Raw genomic sequence first — 15,505 nt, 5'->3', positions numbered from 1 at the left:
ACTTAATAGTAACCTTGGCACCAAGGTTGATGAGGTAATTTATTGACCTAACAATTCACACAGGAGAAGACGAAGAATCAAAAAAACTTGCAAACTTTACCTTTTTGCACAAAGAATGTTAAATTCTCACCACCTAATTTATCATATAGAATAGAATAGAATAGAAATTGTTTATTATAAACGGACGCCACACACAAAGACACGACAATAACATCACAATTATTTTTTTTTACAAAACTATTAAAAGCATAGGAGGATGTTAATTACAATGATCATAAGGTGGTGGTGGCCGTCCTGAGATAAAAGGGCCTCACTCAGCACAAGTCGCGGCGTGAACCACGACGCTGGTATTATGTGGACCCTGTTGGGTGAGGCACGAACGTCGTGTTTCATAAATATACGTTAATATCCGTACATAGATTAAATATTACCAAATTACTTAAAAATAGAATGTATCATATGATGAATGTATCAATGTACCATATCAAGTAGGTATCTAAAATATTTGGAGGTCCATCAATAATTTTCAAATCTTATTATGGCTTGAAGCAATAGGCTACTTGACAACCTAGTCAAATGAAATACTTTTTACGAAATGTCAAAACGAAAGTTTTCTTTGGAGTTTGTATGGAAATACTGTCCTGTGACGTCATCAATAAAAGCGGTCAAACGTCGTACTCATTGTTACTTAATTCATAAATAAAATTCTAAAATGAGTCGAAAAGTAAAATGAGATTGATTTTTGATCATTTTAGACTGGCTTCTATTTCTAGATTAGCATTCTACATTTTATCTTTGACCTAGTCAAATACCCTATTGGTATATACCATCGGACAAATAAAGGTTGAAGTCTAGACTGAGATATAAATCTAGAAATGTTTAATAAAAGTGAATAATTTGACCCAATTGTGATAAATATTTTAGATTTGCAAAAGGAAAGTAAATTTAAGTCGCGTCCATATTTGTCTTCTAATAAAAACGATATTAAGATTAGATTTTACGGCTAATAGCCGGGACCAACGGCTTAACGTGCCCTCCGAAGCACGGAATCAACATAGTTTTTCAGACAATCAGGTGATACAATTAGAAAAAAAAAACGTCCACCAACCCGCAGTGGAGCAGCGTGGTGGAGTATGCTCCATACCCCCTCCGGTTGACTGAGGGGAAGCCTGTGCCCAGTAGTGGGACATTACATAGGCTATTTATGTTATGTTAAGATTAGGTTTTACATTGTCGAGCAAATAATGTTTTATCATATAAATATTACTTCCTAAACTATATAGAGACATTATCGAAATCACTTTGTGAAATTGTCTTTTGTTTAGCTAGGAGCAGTCAGAAACGTAAAGAAACGTTACCACAGTAACAAATATAAAACAAAACATGGAGTAACGCAACTTACACGATAGAGTACAAATAAATAGAGAGTAAACATTAAGGCAAATTGTTATCTTGTTTATGGACTGGTCAATAATGGTGGTGGTGTACTTAAAAAAGGGCCTCACTCAGCAGTAGCGGTGTTAGGGTAGGGCGCGGTTGGGCGATCGACCAGGGCGCCGGATAAAAGGGGCGCCGCAGCCTGCAAAAAGATGCTAAAAAGTACCTAAAAAATTAGTTTCTAATAAGTGGTTATTTTTCATAATAAATAATTATGTATTTTTTTTTTTCATTATATTCTTTCTCTATTTTCGTATGAGTTTGAATTGCAGTTGGAGGGCGCTGTAGAAATCTCGCTCAGGGTGCTGGTAGAGTTAAAACCGGCACTGTCACTCAGTATATAATGCCGCGGCGCGAGCCTTGACGCTGGTATTCTGTGGACCCTGTGTGAGTTACTAACTCAAACACTGAAATAGTGTGGTGGAGTATGCTCCATACCCCCTCCTGTTGGTTGGCGGGACGCCTGTGCCAAGCCGTGACGTGTATATAGGCTTTTTATTTTATATTCTTTTTGAATTTAGGAACAGCAAATTCAAATTGTATGTATCTGTTTTAAGCCCTGGTAGCCCAGTTGGTAGAACGCTTGCCTCTCACTTTGAGGTCGCAGGTTCGAATCCAGCACAGGCCTGAACCAATGATTGTCGAATTTGTTTTCGAATTCATGTTTGGATCATAAATTATTATCACGTACTCAGCGGTGAAGGAATACATCGTGAGGAAACCCACACTCCTGAGAAATGCATTTTCAGATTTTCATTTTCATTTTCATTTTCAGTATGTGACTAAACTAAACTGTACTGGGCTGGTTTTCCCTTCGCGGGTTGGAAGGTCAGATAGGCAGTCGCTTCAGTAAAAAACCGGACCTGTCAAATCTTCAGGTTGGGTAATAGGACCCTGTGAAAAACGGGATGAAGCTAGGGAGATGACTGGTGTATCTGTTTTAAATTTCCATAACAATTCTATTTACGATTTCTACTACCGAATATAAATAGAGGTAGGTACATCCGAAACAAAACCGAGCGAACGATCCACATTTAATTACCTGCGTAATTCCGTTCAATCGATCGAAATCAAATCAAACTGGATTACAGCCAGGATTGTTTGTTATATTACCGCGGTTTTCCTTGTAACGTTCATTACTGAAGCTATCTTGACAATTTTCGGATAAATATTTAAAAAAATACAAACGCTTATTTTATTCCTCTTAAAATATTTTATTTTCTCGAAAAAGTTTATATACTTAATAGAAAAAAACATATCTTTCTTCACTAATTTCAAATTTCGAGCGAAAACGATTGGTCACGTGACATTTTGCCCAGTGACGTCACATTTCAATAAGCATAGAAACTGCAGTACAACTTGAAACCTCACAGATAGTTTATTTTGTGAAATGTGACGTCACACGAAGCTCAATCATGGCCGCCTGTGTGTATAAAAATATTAGTGTATAGTGTATACGCATTTTTATTTTATAAAAATAAAATATTAAAAAATGATCTATATAAAACCGACTATTGGATCATCATCATCGCCAGCCCATTAACGTCCCCACTGCTGGGGCACGGGCCTTCCCTATGGATGGATAGGGAGATCGAGCCTTAAACCACCAGGAGGGCCCAGTGCAGATTGGTGGTTATTAACGACTGCTAATGCAGCCGGGACCAACGGCTTAACTTGCCTTCCGAAGCACGGAGGAGCTCGAGATGAAAACTTTTTTTTGTGGTCAACCATCCTATGACCGGCCTTTGCGAAAGTTGCTTAACTTCAACAATCGCAGACCGAGCGCGTTTACCGCTGCGCCAACGAGCTCTTTTGGATAATTATCGTTAAATGGTAAACTACCATTTCCGACATATTTTACTGTTACAAGTGTCAAGTCGCCAATTACATAAATACTTTTCTAAATGGCCGCTTTTCCGTGTCCCGAGGTGTAATAGGCGCAGGTGCCTCCTTGCCGACTTCACCCGAAGGTGTCACCATTCCAATTTCCTGTCCCCCCCTCTCCGAACCCCCAACCCCCGAATCAGGATATTATTGGATTTTTTCTCAATGCTCATTGCGTACGTCGCCAAATAAAGGTTTTACTCACAGCGGACGACCCGATCCCATCGACTTTAAAAAAAATGTCGACGTAACATAAACTAAAGTATATATAAGTATACAAGAATAAATACACCTTATCGAGCTTTCTGTTACGTCCTCTTTTTGTTACACATAAACCTTTACAAAACTTTTTTATATGTAATTTCTAATGATGAATAATAAAAATAACATTTAAATATGAATTTCAATTTCAGACCCTGTGACATGCAACAAATAAATAAATAAACCTGAAGAAAATAGGAAGGGTTTATAATATTATTTATTGTTTGTAGATTCTCTAGACGTTAGGTACTAAGATTCTAGGTGTGGCTACACTTACGCCATCTATTGTCGCCGAGATGGGCTCCCAACTTTAAATTGATTCGGGCGTAGTGAAGTGAAGACCACACCACCCGCGCCTTTGATTGCAATACCTCTTTGGCAAGGTGAAGCCCTGGTACTTTCGATCTCTTATTTTCGTATCATCATCACCAACCCATTAACGTCCCCACTACTGGGGCACGGGCCTTCCCTACGGATGGATGGATAGGGAGATCGGGCCTTAAACCACCACGCGGGCCCAGTGCGGATTGGTGGTTATTAAGGACTGCTAATGCAGCCGGGACCAACGGCATAACGTGCCTTCCGAAGCACGGAGGAGCTCGAGATGAAAACTTTTTTTGTGGTCACCCATCCTATGACCGGCCTTTGCGAAAGTTCCTTAACTTCTACAATCGCAGACCGAGCGCGTTTACCGCTGCTTATTTTCGTATAATGGTATGTAAAAGAACTGATAACATTTTATGGACCATTTTTTTGTTTTGACAAGATAATGGGACATTACGAGGCTTCGATAAAAGGACTCCGTTTAAAACTTTCTTAGACTTATGTAGTAGTGTAAGGCGGATGAGACATTCGATATATAAAAAAATACGATTCAGCGACTAACTATGTTACCTACTGAATAAAGATATTTTTGAATTTGAATATATTTTTGAAGTCGATTTTAAAAGAGCCTTTCAGATATATTTGAATAAAAAAGAATTCAAATTTCAAAAATATTTATTTTTCAAATTGGCTTACGTAGTCACCGCTTTTAGGACGTCAAAAATTAAATTACATATTATGTAACTAGCTGTAAAACTACTACCACATCGGAATCTGTAACGCTGAGGGAAAGACGTGGCCTGAATACCTCCCAGCACAGGGAGGCACAAGGCACAATATGACACAATATGTCTGAAAGGCTCCAAAATCGACTATTGGTGAACGATAGTGAAATCAAAATCAAACATATAGTAATAAATTATTTTCCTGATAGAAGTCACTGAACGTAGTCTTGTAGTTGTACTTTAAAAGAATAATCGTAAGTACGGTCACGAGTACTAACATGTATATATCGTGGCCATATCATAGAATTGATCATTTCATGAAATTCCATTATGCAAAACATAGACAAAGCGACACCAGCGCCACTACCGGTGGATAATGTTACTATTTTACGATATGATCGCTAACGTTTGGCCATATCATGAAGTAATCATGCATTTAGTTGGTCATATCGTTAAACGTTTTGTGTTCATTGATCTGGCCAAACCACATCATGATGTGGCCAACGAATGTTGTTCCATTTCATGAAATACGACCATTTCATGAAATGGTCGATCATTTCATGAAATGGTCAATTCTATGATCTGGCCACGACATATACACTTTGAAACCATGTCATATTAACTTTTTTGACAAATTAAACCGTAAGTCTCATTAAATGTCAAATATGATAGTGCGACAGGGTTCTAAAGTGGGTACATGATATTGCTCATGACTGTACTTGTTTATGTGGCAAATATATTACTTTCTGTTTTAAACATGCAATTCAGTTTCAAAACAAGCAATTTTAGGAGGGTATATTATACAGGGTGTTAGTGACATCGTAACGAGTACTGAAGGGGATGATTCAGACTACGATTTTGATTTCATATCACGTGGAATTTTCTGTCATGATTTCTTTTGTTTTTTTTTTTTATTATTTTCAATTCTATACTTATGCGATGGAAAATTCTACTTGATATTAACTCAGAATAATGAACTGAATCATCCCCCTCAGTATTCGTTACGATGTCACTTACACCCCGTACATGTACGTACGAGTACGTGTGGGTGTTAGTGGCATCGTAACAAATTTTGAGAATGATTCATACCATGATTCTGATTTAATATCAAGTGGAATTTTCTGTCATAAAATTCATGAAAATAGTGTTTCTTTTTTAATTATTTTCAGTTCCATACTTTTGCGACGGAAATATCCGCTTGATATTAACTTAAAATCATGGTCTGAATTTTATTACCCCCCAAAGTTTTCGTTACGATGTCACCAGCACCCTGTCAGATATAAAATGTAATTGCATTATCGACAGCTCGGTAAATCGTGAACGCTGAAGTCTTAAAGGCCCTCCTTATCTTTGTAGGTACTTAATTTTAGAGTCTATTAACGTAAAGGCTTTATTTTCACGTCTCCATTTGCATTAGAGTCTTTGATACAAGTGCCTCGTAAATCTTAATGTTTATTAAGATACCGTTGGTCCAAAGCCCGACGCGTTTAGACGCGATATCGCGAGAGATGCTGCATAGAATAAGGTATAAATACTACGTATAGAACGGCAACTCTCTGCTCCCCACCAGCGGCTGAGCTAGGTTTACCTCACCCCCTCCTCGGTCTTACTTTAGTCTTTAATCATATGGGCGTCAGACCTCACACATAGATGCGCGTGTACGATAACGTCAATGTGTAGTGTCTGTGTAAAACGAGGTGTTTTGAATGAAGTGTCCTATGTGTGGTTGCGAACAGGAGATTGGGAGTTTGCGTGACTGCGGTCTGTGGTTTTCTGTGTGAGTGCGTTGTTTATTTTTTCTTTTCATCAATTTACCCACTGGTGGTCACTCGAGGAGCACCCGTTCGAAGTTATTAATTTATCTTAGTGCAGTTTTCACTAACACAGTTGGCTCGACCATTATAGACGGCGATACTGTAACGAAGCATTTCGGACCAACGAGCCTTGTAGCGACATCTTGTGGTTTCTTGCGATATAACGTTGTTTTTATATTTTACCCGCAGGAAATCACAGATGGCGCTGCAGGGTTATCGATGGGCCCGAATATTTTTTGATTATTTTATTTTCTTCTAAATTATTATATTAAAATTATCTGCAACATTTATTTTTGATATATTATAATTATATTGTTTAAATTTTGGGATCAAACAAGTCGATCGATTGTTGTCGTTGATTCGGCGAATTTATGGTTTGGTAGATTTTTTCTAGTTTGGCAACTTTGTTCGTGGTTCTTGTGTCAGACTGACAGCTGGCTGAGCTGAGAGACAGGTTATGGAAAGTGGGGACGTCGCGAGAGCGCCGGAGACTCCACTGCCGTAACAATAATGTGGGCAAATTAAAAGCCACGATTTATCGGCGACATCAAGAGCCGATGTCTCGATTTAAATAAATAGCTTAACCGAGATGGTGAGTCCTCGCAATTCTTCGTGCATATTTTTGCACCAACTTTGAGATAACCTCGAGGTCCTTGTTTTCAGCAACATCACTGAAATCCCATCGCCTAAGGTCCAGTGGGTGGGTTTAGGTTTCATCCGAGCGATGCCCAACTATCCCGGATGAACCTGTAAGTTATTTTCTTTGTTTTACACTCGTGAGTTGCCTTGCCACGCTGTCAGCTGAACCACATGCTAATCATTGCCATTCCTTGTTGCAGATGGGGTTTTTGTTTTTTCTTTAAGTTTTTAACGTTTTGAAGTTTTAACGTTTTTGCAAGTTTTTAACGTCGAACGTTTTGCAAGTTTTAATCTAAGAAGAAGTTTATGATTGGATCAGACTATTTCAACAAATTTTGTGAATGAAGATTGCTACTGTTTTCTTCTGCGTTTGCAAGTTATTTCAAGCTTCTTTACGGCGGAGCTTGCCTTGGTTGTTTGCACGTGGAAGCTTTTCTTTGTGCGGCGCGCATGTGGATGTGCCGCGCCTCTCCTTTTGTCAACACACCGGATAAGGCCCGGTGAAGGCCCGGTGAGGTTGACCGGTGGACGTGCAGCCCGCCAGCTGCGTAACAGTTGGCCCGCTGCGCCGCCATCGTCCAGCACGCCCTGGCCTGAGCCGGCCTCAACTCATCACCTGAACGGTATTCCGGGACGCCTCAGGTAGGCCTGATAGTCACGAGGTCCTCGAGTAAGTGAGGTGCCTACAGGTGTACGGACAGTGTTTTTAAACATAGTGATATCCCATGGTTGTTACGGAGTGACAATTAACCTGACGGACCAAAGCGCGACCTGTCTCCCTCCATAGGGTTTTTGACCTACCTATGGTTAATGAAATTTGTAGATTTAAAAAATATACATTGTACAAATTCAAGGGAGTTTTCTTTGTCTCATGCTCACCGGTCTATAACATCTAGCTAGCTAGTCTGGACTGCCGGAGGCTCAATTCTGTGACGAAAGGCGATGCTTATGCCATTCCCTACATACCCCAGATATTGGATAGCCTCAAGAATGCCAAGTACATCAGTTCTGTGGATTTTAAATCGAGCTTTTGGCAAATTCCACTCGACCCTAGCTCACAGGAGAAGACTAGTTTCACAGTGCCTGGTAGGGGGTTGTTTAAATTTAAAGTTATGCCATTCGGCCTATGCGGAGCTCCTGCTCGCCAACAACGGCTCATGGACATGTTGTTTGGACACCCTTTCTGCAGTGACGTAACTAAAGGCATGATTTTCGTGTACATCGACGACATTATAGTAGTTGCTGAAGATCTAGAAACGCACATACTTCTTTTAAAAAGGCTTCACGAAAGAATACAGAGCGCCAATTTAACGATTAACTTTGAAAAGAGCAAATTCTTCCGAAGCTCCTTAAAATATCTGGGTTATGTAGTGGATGAGTTTGGCCTTAGAACGGATCCCGATAAGGTTCGTGCTGTTCTGGAGTTCCCGGTACCCAAAAATCCGAAAGAACTAAAAACCTTTCTAGGTGTCTGTTCTTGGTACCGTAGGTTTATTAGGAATTTCTCCACCATTGCAGCACCCTTACACGCTCTTACCAGCTCAAAAACCAAATATATCTGGAACCAAGACGCAGAAAACGCTTTTGATACATTAAAAACCAGTTTAGTTTCAGCTCCAATTTTAGCCTGCCCTGATTTTAGTAAACCATTTTCAGTTCACTGCGATGCATCGAATTTTGGCGTAGGAGGTGTGTTAGCGCAGAATATTGATGGCCATGACCGCCCTATCGCTTATATCAGCAGATCCCTTAATAAAAACGAACGTAACTATAGTGCTACCGAAAGGGAGGCGTTAGCAGTTGTGTACGCGGTTGAGAAATTTGAACCATATTTGGGTAGTAGACCATTCACCGTCGTAACCGATCACGCTTCACTTAGGTGGTTCATGAATTTGGAGAATCCTACGGGACGCTTAGCTCGTTGGGGTTGTAGGTTATCCCAATTTAATTTTAAAATCGAGCATAGGAAAGGGAAGGATAATGTCGTCCCTGATGCCCTCTCACGATTGCTGCATGTGGATGCCATCGATGCTCCAAATGCAGGAACCGGTGATGAGTGGTATAATAAGGTTTACTCTGGATGTACGGCTTATCCCAAAAATTATCCCAATTATCGCGTCGAAAATGGTACTCTTCTACGATACAGCAAGGGTAAGTATGCCTTGACTCAGGAGTTTGATTGGAAGATTGTTGTGCCAAAGTCAAACCGTCTGCAGGTCATGTCCGAAAACCACGAACCACCGACCTCGGCACACCTCGGAGTGTTTAAAACGCACCGTAGGTTGTGTTTGAGGTATTTCTGGCCAGGAATGTACCGCGACGTGCTTGATTTTGTCAACAAATGCCGTATTTGTTCCGCTTATAAGCACAGGACCAAACTCACTCCTGGGATCATGGGTCAGCCTAAGCAGTGCTATAGGCCATTTCAAGCTGTATCCGTAGATTTGGTAGGACCTCTTCCACGATCACGTTCGGGTTACATGCACCTTTTAGTAGTAACATGCTGTTTTTCAAAGTACACCATGTTATTTCCACTTCGTCGAGCGACTAGTGCTGCAGTAGCTAAAAACTTTGAGAATTATGTGCTTCTAGCTCACGGGATTCCTGAAACCGTAATTACCGACAATGGGGTTCAATTCACGGGATCAGAATTCAGTGGCCTTCTCAAGAAGTACAATATTCCACGAGTTCACTACGGGCCTAGGTACACGCCACAGATTAACATGGTGGAAAGGTACAACAAAACAGTCATGACAGCTGTTTCGTCTTATGTAGCTGACGATCATAGGACATGGGATCTAAATTTATTTAAGGTGCAGTTTGCATTAAATAGTGCGGTGAACGAAACCACTGGGTTTAGTCCATTCTTTTTAGTCCATGGCCGGGAACCGATTATTAACGGTTCCTTTTATAAAAATGATGATAGGGAATACGAGGTCTCTATGCCAAGGGACGAGTATGCGGGTGAATTTGGGGTCCTTCGGGATATTTTTAATAAGGTTCGAGTTAATATAGAGAAGGCTCACGCGACGAACGCGAAGTACTACAACCTGCGACGCCGTAACGTCAATACTTTGCGCGAAGGTCAAGTAGTGTGGCGGAAAACGTACGTACAGAGTGACGCCGCTAATTTTAAAGCCTCGAAACTAGCCCCAAAATACGAGCAGTGCGTAGTTAAAAAGGTCTTGTCACCCTTAGTATACGAATTGGTTTCATTTAGTGGCAAGAACTTAGGTTCTTGGCATATAAAGGATTTAAAAATTTAATTTTCAAATTGCCCCGTGTTCCCCTAGTCATACTTTTAAAAAACAAAAATTTTTCCGGCTTGGATCTTTGTTTTGGCTCAATTTCTAAATTTACGTTTATAAAGAAAGTTACATTATTTTTCTTTTTTCATATGGTTAGCTTCATAACATTTTATTTGTTTAGAAATATAAAACTTTGGTGTGTTTACTTGTGTCATATAGACCTAGTAACAACCTATTTATGACAATCAAGTTTTTTTTTGTAGTCTTTTGATTTTTAAAATCACTACATTTACCAATAAATGTTTTTATGTATAATGTTTTTTTTTTTTAGTGTGCTTATGTGTGCACAGACAAGGCCCATACACACTAGCGTCTGCAACGCAGCGATTTTAAGAACACTCAACTTAGCGTTTCATATTTTTATGTTTTTTTTGTTTAGGCGGTTATAGCCAAATATTTAGTATAGTTTTTTATTATTCATGTTGCTCGTGTCAACATTTTTTTTTTTTTTTTTTTTAGGAATTATGGTAGCCATTTGTTAGGTATTAATTTTTAAAATAGGAAACCTCATTAGGTTAACCAAATTTTTCCTTTTCGACGGAGCGGGTAGTGACTCCTTAAATAAGCCTCTAACAACTGTTGTTTTGTTTTTTGTCTTTGTCTTTAGAATTGGGGTATCGAGTGACACTAAGAGAGTTGTCAGCTCAACAGGGGTATGATTGTGGGTGACACCCAGTGAAATGGATACTGGGTGCTACTTTATGAAAGAAGTGAAAGGTGAGCAATGAATGGTGATGAATAACAGGTCGGGGTAATTGTTGTGCTTAGGGTTGTGCTGTTTAGATGTTGGTGTTTGTGCTTCGTTACGTTTTTTTTATGATTTGTTTTGTCGTCTCGTCTTTAGAGACAGTTTTTTTTTAAATTTAGACTGGTTGTGCGCTCCAGGCTCTATGGCTGAGGGCAGCCGTGTTTCTCACCCAGTTCGAAACCTCTCGTGGGTAGGGGGGTATTGTAACGAAGCATTTCGGACCAACGAGCCTTGTAGCGACATCTTGTGGTTTCTTGCGATATAACGTTGTTTTTATATTTTACCCGCAGGAAATCACAGATGGCGCTGCAGGGTTATCGATGGGCCCGAATATTTTTTGATTATTTTATTTTCTTCTAAATTATTATATTAAAATTATCTGCAACATTTATTTTTGATATATTATAATTATATTGTTTAAATTTTGGGATCAAACAAGTCGATCGATTGTTGTCGTTGATTCGGCGAATTTATGGTTTGGTAGATTTTTTCTAGTTTGGCAACTTTGTTCGTGGTTCTTGTGTCAGACTGACAGCTGGCTGAGCTGAGAGACAGGTTATGGAAAGTGGGGACGTCGCGAGAGCGCCGGAGACTCCACTGCCGTAACAATAATGTGGGCAAATTAAAAGCCACGATTTATCGGCGACATCAAGAGCCGATGTCTCGATTTAAATAAATAGCTTAACCGAGATGGTGAGTCCTCGCAATTCTTCGTGCATATTTTTGCACCAACTTTGTGATAACCTCGAGGTCCTTGTTTTCAGCAACATCACTGAAATCCCATCGCCTAAGGTCCAGTGGGTGGGTTTAGGTTTTATCCGAGCGATGCCCAACTATCCCGGATGAACCTGTAAGTTATTTTCTTTGTTTTACACTCGTGAGTTGCCTTGCCACGCTGTCAGCTGAACCACATGCTAATCATTGCCATTCCTTGTTGCAGATGGGGTTTTTGTTTTTTCTTTAAGTTTTTAACGTTTTGAAGTTTTAACGTTTTTGCAAGTTTTTAACGTCGAACGTTTTGCAAGTTTTAATCTAAGAAGAAGTTTATGATTGGATCAGACTATTTCAACAAATTTTGTGAATGAAGATTGCTACTGTTTTCTTCTGCGTTTGCAAGTTATTTCAAGCTTCTTTACGGCGGAGCTTGCCTTGGTTGTTTGCACGTGGAAGCTTTTCTTTGTGCGGCGCGCATGTGGATGTGCCGCGCCTCTCCTTTTGTCAACACACCGGATAAGGCCCGGTGAAGGCCCGGTGAGGTTGACCGGTGGACGTGCAGCCCGCCAGCTGCGTAACAGTTGGCCCGCTGCGCCGCCATCGTCCAGCACGCCCTGGCCTGAGCCGGCCTCAACTCATCACCTGAACGGTATTCCGGGACGCCTCAGGTAGGCCTGATAGTCACGAGGTCCTCGAGTAAGTGAGGTGCCTACAGGTGTACGGACAGTGTTTTTAAACATAGTGATATCCCATGGTTGTTACGGAGTGACAATTAACCTGACGGACCAAAGCGCGACCTGTCTCCCTCCATAGGGTTTTTGACCTACCTATGGTTAATGAAATTTGTAGATTTAAAAAATATACATTGTACAAATTCAAGGGAGTTTTCTTTGTCTCATGCTCACCGGTCTATAACATCTAGCTGTGCCCTTCAGGTAAACACCACTTAATAAATTTTCTGAAACATATCAGTATTTTAACACCATTTCCTATTTACCTACCTTCCTATAAGGTAAGCAAAAATCTAGTGTTTCAATACAGCTCACCACCGTTGCTCCAACAGAAAGCTAGGAGAGGTGTGGGTACTTAGTTCACCTTGCGATGGATGTACCTCTGACTACCCCAATTGGGATATAGTCGCATGCTTATGTATGTTAATTTATCCACGTGAATATGCTGAAGATATCTGTTTTTTTTTGTTAATATCTTATCTAAAGGCTGCTTAGAATGTTACAGAATGAATTGAGAATTCGCCTTTTTTCCTGAAACAGAAAGGAAATTGTAACTGGGTCGTTCTTCTTTTTTATCGACAATAAAAAGACATTTTCTCGATTTATCGGATTTAACATCTTTAAAATTATAACGGCAATAAATATTTTAAAACATCATATAAAGATGTGTCTGTAGAGGACTATTTAGTGGTTCTCTTTATCTTGGTAACATACTTTTCTTTGCAGGCGCATTCCAAAAAATATTGTGACAGAGTGGCCCTTTTCATCGGAGACAGCATTTCAATTTACCACTCTGTCACATAATTTTGTGAAAAACGATCAAGCTACGTTAATAACTAATTGAGGAACCGATTAGTATTTTGCTTGTATTTTGAGTATAATAAGATAACTATATTTTTGGACAATCAAAACATGAAATAAAATTCTAAAACATAACTTATCAGAAGCAGAACGAAGGACAGATCATTGTCGATAAAAAACAAGAACAACCCAACTACGTTTTCTACTCTAAGTTACGGCAGAGTTAATATCTCGAGACTAGGCGTCGCTAAGTGAGATGCAAACGAACTTGTTTAATTACTTCCTAGAATGCAATTAAATATGACTGACCATCGTAAAAAAGACTATTACAAAGGAAGTCCATTTTACAAAAGAAGTACCTCGAATAATTTTGAAATCAAACCGTTCATAATTCATAATTATTTATTCGCAATAAAATGGTATTACAGATTGCAGATGGTCAGCATTTCACAGCATTTTGTTTATTCATTGTTTTAAGTTTACGCGGTTATTATCATAATTAAAGCACATAATGGCCCGATTCCTGCAGACACCGCCCAATTTTATTTTAAGTTATATCCGTCATTTTCATATCCGTCGAAAAGGAAAGGGACGGATGATTCACAGCTCTTAATTTTAGGAAGAATGAGTAAATGAATGAATGACCCGGGCGAATCAAACGTCGCTGGTATGCAATCCGTTTGACGTGCTGTCTACTTAACTGTGTCGGGTTATTGACGGATGTAAAATTTTTAGACGGTTGGTTTAGATTTGTGCTTAAAATTGACGTGTGTTCCATAAATTTTATGCTTGTCGATTACCCGTCCCTTTCCTTTTCGGCGGATAAGAAAATGACAGATATAACTTAAAATAAAATTAGATGGTATTTACAGGAATTAGCACCATTAACTGGTTCTTATCAGTCATCCCGTGATCATGGCACTTGCAACAGTGTCGAAATATCGGGAGTCTCATATCCCCATTTAAACGCGGTAAGAACCCGTTATTATGTGCTTTAATTATTTTGTTTATTGTCAGATGAACAAAATCATCATCTGAAGAAATATGAAGAAATTAGAATGTAGATTGGTATAACTTTGTTGATGATATGAATATCAGGAGCGGGAAAATAAATCGGCGTCGTTCTTGTTACTTCATTTTGTATTTTTTTTTTAATTTAAAGATGGCGCTTGTCTATGACATCAATTCAAATATTATAATAATAATAAAGATTTATTTTCAGACATTATACAATCCATTGGTGTTAGTAATTACAATCTTATTCTATTGTTAGTAAACATACAGCATTTTAAGATACAATTAAAAATAATAATAACTCAGAATATACTTTATTGCACCAAAATCAAAGAAAATAGTTACAAAACACACTTCCTAGTGTTATCCCGTTCTCACAGCATCCGCTTACCTAACCTGAAGATTTTACAGTTCTGGTTTTTACAGAAACAACTGCCTGACTTTTCAACTCGAAGAGAAAGCCAGCAGTTAGGGTCACATACTTCCGAAAACACACTTCTCAGAATATTGGAGTAGTCCTTAGAAAAGGTTCAGTACGATCTACTCCAAACCGGCGCGGCGTGCGTGTATGAAACGATTGATGAATGTGGAGGCGTGGGTTTTTGCAGAAGCGACTGCCTGTCTAACCTTCTAACCGCGTAGGGAAAACTAGCAGAATACAGGTTAGGTCATATACCTGCGAAAATGCATTTCTCGGAAATATGGGTTTTCAAACATGAATTAAAAAACAGATTGGACAATCATGTGTACTGGAATCAGCACCCAGTGCCTGGCGAAGGTATTTAGTTCTAGCCAAGATATGGATCCACCTTAGCCTTTAGCTTTATACCTCAACTATAAAATGAAGCCTGCGGAAGGTGTCTACTATGTAAATTCTCCTTCCCCCGGCAACCAGCCATATTGCAACATTACACCCGTTAGAATGTATATTACTCTTTAAAGTTTTATAGGAGCCCGATTTCCATACCTAAAAGGACGTTAACATTCTAGAAGGTAGGTACGGTCACGAGCATTAATACGTATACATTTTGGTACTATGTCACATTAACTTTTTTTGACAAATTGAACTGTAAGCCTCACTAAATGTCAAATATGTTACTGCAAC

General features: G+C 39.3%; 1 protein-coding gene and 1 long non-coding RNA gene across 3 annotated transcripts in view; one reads left to right on the top strand and one right to left on the bottom strand.

The window, feature by feature from the left end:
- LOC126369364 (uncharacterized) overlaps positions 1-15,505 on the bottom strand; it is a 308,405-nt gene that overhangs the window by 107,435 nt on the left and 185,465 nt on the right. The gene's annotated exons all lie outside the window — the stretch shown is intronic.
- LOC126369457 (uncharacterized) lies at positions 6,569-7,937 on the top strand. Of its 2 annotated transcripts, XR_007566705.1 has the most exons (3): positions 6,569-7,037; positions 7,109-7,194; positions 7,285-7,937. It is a non-coding gene; the product is annotated as an uncharacterized LOC126369457 (long non-coding RNA). The 2 variants fall into 2 exon arrangements; XR_007566704.1 differs by having other exon boundaries at positions 7,109-7,937.

This window comes from Pectinophora gossypiella, chromosome 9 (assembly GCF_024362695.1).
Source record: "Pectinophora gossypiella chromosome 9, ilPecGoss1.1, whole genome shotgun sequence".
NCBI lineage: Eukaryota > Metazoa > Arthropoda > Insecta > Lepidoptera > Gelechiidae > Pectinophora > Pectinophora gossypiella.
Note: the sequence above shows the minus strand (reverse complement) of the source record. Positions and strands in the feature narration are given on the sequence as shown.